The following is a 5,080-nucleotide window of genomic DNA, read 5'->3' on the forward strand; positions in this document are numbered from 1 at the left end:
GATACACAAACAGGAAAACCTTAGTGGAATGATTCAAAAGCTAGCCAGCTTGTTGTCAACCCCCGTTAACACTGATCGAAAGGAGAGACCCCTCCTCAACGGGGGTTCGAAGCTGTGATTCAGTGAGGGCATTGCTGCTTATAACCCTCCAAAGAAGTTACTGGAGAAGTCATGCTCTGTTCAGGCAGCTTGCCTTAAGTCTGAAAACATTTTTTGTGTGTTTCAGCAGCTCCCAGCCCTGTGACACAGTTTCAAGTTGTGCTTCAGTTTTCCTTTGACGCTTTTTCTTTCCTTTTTTTTCCTGCTCCACTGCTTATAAAGGCCCTCTTTCAGCTTTTAAAAAAGATAAAGGGTTGTATGAAAGTCAGTTATTTTCAAAAGAGTAAGATGGAAAAACAATAATAGGAATGGAGAAGTTGGGTGAGACACAGTTTTGTGACCTACTTAAAACAGCTCAAAACATTTGAGATTTCATGATGTCAACTGTTCAAAATGAGTTTAATAAATGAGTTTAATAACTGTCTAAATGTAGTCTTCCAGTCCACATACATAGAGAATTCCTTTCTGTGGTTGCATTGCCCTGGGGTAGTCACATCATTATCTGTCGGCTTATGCTGGTTTACTACTGACACAGAACTATAGAGAACTTCTCCCCTGAGAAGTGTGACTAAACAGTATTGTAAAAATATCTTCTCTGCTATGACCAAATAATTTGAAAAAATATGGAAAGCTGAGTTGGCTTATTTTGTGTTCATAAAAAATCCAAAGTAAAAGTCAGAATTTAAGAAGTCACCAGACATTTCATTGCCTAGTTTTCACAAAATATTTCAAGTATCTGAGAAAATACAGAATAGTACCCAAATTTTATCTTTACAAGGAAAAGCCAAAGTCAATCTATTGCCAAAATCTTAGATGATTTTCTAGTACCAGTTGCTTTAATGAAATATACAGCAAAAATAAAGAAATTCTACAGTTTGAAATAATGACTTCCAACAAGGGCTGCTGAGTTCCCTATTTCTCATGAAATACTCATGAAAACACAGAAAAAAGATGCAATGTTATAAAACTACTAAAAACTGGGGGTGCCTGGGTGGCTCAGTCCATTAAAGACTGACTCTTGATTTCACTCAGGTCATGATCTCAGGGTGGTAGGGTCTAGCTGTGTAGGTCTCCACACCGGCAGGGAGCCTGCTTACGATTCTCTCCCTGTCCCTCTCCCCTGCATGTGCATGCACATGCTCACTCTCTCTCTTCCCTTCTTAAAAACAATTGAAACAAAAACAAATACAAACTACTAAAACCTGAACCTCTGGTCAAGAGTTTTCCAGGTCCCAAAGAAATTGTCACCAACCATAGCAGAGATAGGACCTTAACACAAAAAAATGAAAGGTGTTGAGAATATGATGGCAGATTTCCATCCAATCCCAGAGAAAACAAGTCTTCCCAGACCAGAAAGGAGAAATATATGTTCCATTTTCTTGCCAAAACTTACATCCATACACCTTACAGGAGTAGCCTCTGTTTTTTTAAATTTTGTTTTGTTTTGTTTTTCCAAGAATGTGAACCACATTGGATGCTCTAGTTCTCATTCATTTCCATTTCAGGGCTGCACTGGACATCCAGTGACCTGTTAGACCTTAAGATGTGAGGTTCATCACAGGGAGGACAGAGATAGAAAAAGCTGGAGTGTTGGTGTGTAATGGGTTACAGATGCTCATGCACTGTTTCTGAAAAGGAAGGAACTGTTTCAAATATTCCAGTAATAAATTCCTGTCATTAAAAAAAAGGAAAGCCCTTTCATTTCTTTTTCCCCCCTTTCATTTCAGTAGAATACTAGTTGGGGACACATTTTACAATCCAGATTCATTTCTGACTTGAAGAATTAGAAGAGCAGAAATAATTTACCTATTCTGTTTATGTCAAAACCTGAGCCAAGTCGGAGCTCTCCCCATTTAATGACTGGGAAACAAAGAACATCTGAACTCCTTAATAAAGCCAATGAGAAAAAGTCAACATAACAAGTAAAATAGCAGTGAAGAAAAATATGAAAAATATAATTGAGTTCTCCTAAAAATTTAAGAAAATATTGACCATATAAAATAGATAAGAGATGAGATAACAATTAAGTCAAGTGAAAAATGTAAGTGACAGTAAGAAAGCATGCAGAGGTGGGGAGGAGGGGAGGGACACTCTCACTGGGATATGAAAATATTATAAGACAATTTAACATTTGTAAAACTTGACCTATTTTTTAATGAAAACAATATAAAATTTAATTTGTCATACTAATGAGAACTGTAGGAATGTCCCTTATAATCCAAAGAATAAAGACAAATATTTAAAATAGAAGAACATTAAATATAGGCTATTGATAATGCAACAATAAATAACAGGTATAAAGAACAGGGAATGAAATGCGACTAAAGGGTAACATGTATCCTTGAAAATAAAAGAAAAACTGATCTAAATAATATAAATGAATGTAAGAGTAAGAGACATTACAAAAATAATTCTTGAGAGAGCACATAGTAATAAGTGTTCAATTACAACAGTCTGGCTAAAAACTTTTATTTTTATAAATAGAATCAAACAGAAAGTAGAATCAGTTGTATACATGTTAAAGTATTTCTAATAAAAATGCCAATGGTGATTTAAATTTGAAAAAATGAGGAATGATAAATGAGTAAGGCTATCTGAGAACATATTTAAAAACTATATATGAGGGATCCCTGGGTGGCGCAGTGGTTTGGCGCCTGCCTTTGGCCTAGGGCGCGATCCTGGAGACCCAGGATCGATTCCCACGTCGGGGTCCTGGTGCATGGAGCCTGCTTCTCTCTGCCTGTGTCTCTGCCTCTCTTTCTCTCTGTGACTATCATAAACAAATAAAAATTTAAAAAAAATTTTTAAAAACTATATATGAAAACCCAATATGAGTATATTTTATACCAAATTATTGATATGCATTCTAACAATATAGTACATAAGACCTGATGTGCAAGAATGAAATAATATACGGAGTAGTTTAATAAAAGTCAGAATTTATCACTTAATTCCTGCTAGGTACTATCCTAGTGTTTAACACAAGTGAACTTGTTTAATATGCATGATAATTCTTTTTTTTTTTTTTTTGCATGATAATTCTTTCACTTATGTGCTTGTGTTCATTCTCCATTATTGCTGTGGAGGAGCAAGAATTCCTGTGTCCTCAAAGGTCCTAGAATTGGATTAAGAATCCAATTGAAATGAGAGATTAACAGGAGACAATTACATTTAATATAGATATGGAAATTCCAAAGACAGATAAAATGAGGGATATACATCACTCTGAATTAAGGAGAAGGGGTAGGGGCCTGAGAGTTCAGAGGAAAGGAATGCATTTCACAGGGTGATACGGAGAACAGATGTTTGGTAATGAGATGTTTGCCCTACTATACAAATGGGTCTCAGATAAAAATTATCTCTGTTAATAGCCCTTATTTTGGGAAAGACCCTCAATTTAGATTCTTCTATGTGGTTAAGGGAGGGACAAAACTTTCTCTTAAACCCAAAGGCTCTCATGTGCCTTCAGCTCAAAACAATCCACATGACAAAGAGGCACATTCCAGGGGGAGGTGGAGTGGGGTGTTTCCTGAACCCCCTCACTGCCATGACAAATCACCTCAAATTTAGGGCCTTAAAACAACAAACCTACTATTCATAGTTTCTGTAGGTTAGTTGTTCAATGAGATTTTTGCCAGTCTAAAATCAAGGTGTCTCAGGGCTGTATTCCTTAATGGTGGCTTCAGGGAAGAATCACCCTCTAAACTCATTTAGATGTTGGCTGAATTAACTTCCTGTGGTTGTAGGACTGAGGTCCCCATTTCCCTGCTGGCTCTCTGCCAAGTACCATTTTCAGCTTTTAGTGGCTGCACACATTCCTTGACATGTGTTCAGTCAGCAACTGTGGGATAAGTCCTTCTCACACACGGAATCTCTCTCCTGCTTCTACTTTACACAAGCATCTCTGGCTGCCTCCTTCCTTCTTTCTTCCTCTTCTGCATCTAAGGGCTCATGCAACTACTTTTGAGCTCACCTGTGTAATTCAAGATAACCTCTCTATCTTAATGTCAGCTGATAAGTAACCTTAATTCTATCTGCAAAGTCCCAAGACAGTGATACCTAGGTTAGCATTTGATGGAATAACCAGAAGGTGAGACTCTTGGGGGGAACATCATCACAATTTTTCCTACCATTGCACTATTTTTATCTTAACTTTACAGATGAGTAAACTAGGTGCTAAGAGGTTAAATATCCACTAAGGATATAGGATCAAAGGCAAAAAAGCTGGATCTTGAACCTGAGTACTCCATCTCCAGAGTCTATGGTAACCATCATTATAGATAGAGAATTATGCCAAAGAGCAAATCCTAGCATAACACTATGTTATTGGTAATTCTAATACATCACAAATGAGGACAATTACTAGAACCCTGTGACACAGAATTCACTAACATTAATTCCGAGGCACTAAATATTTAAATATAAAAGATAACATTTCAAAAGTACTAGAAAAAAAGTGTCAGTGAATTTCTGTCATTATGAGATGAAAATGAATAACTAACTAAAAGAAAAAAACATACAGAATGAAAACAACATTACCTTTGACTATATTTATAAATCGGTACTTTATTTCCAAACCTATAATAAAGGGGAAACAATTCCTTTATAAAATTCATTCCCTAGGTAAAAGTTCTTAAAAATCAATTTACAAAATTAATTGTATTCGGAAATGCCTACGTAAACAATTAGAAGACATTAGAGATGAAAACGGAGCTTCCTGTTGCCTCTAAATTTTGGCTTAGATGAGACAGAGGACAACAATGTGCAAAGACAGCCTTCACCTCCCCTTGGCTCAACTAAACTTCAGACAGCCTCCCTCACTGGAGGCCCTGACCTTTCTTTCCTCAGAACATTCACTTTAGAAAAATGCGTATTTATAAATTCTTTCTCTGTCCTGTTAACATGTAAATCTTTTTAAAAGCCTCTTGCCAGCATCACAACCTAAAATGCCTGTCTGGAGGATTGAGAGCCATCCTTCGAA

Source organism: Canis lupus, unplaced genomic scaffold, assembly GCF_011100685.1.
Source record: "Canis lupus familiaris isolate Mischka breed German Shepherd unplaced genomic scaffold, alternate assembly UU_Cfam_GSD_1.0 chrUn_S1631H1822, whole genome shotgun sequence".
NCBI classification, from domain to species: domain Eukaryota; kingdom Metazoa; phylum Chordata; class Mammalia; order Carnivora; family Canidae; genus Canis; species Canis lupus.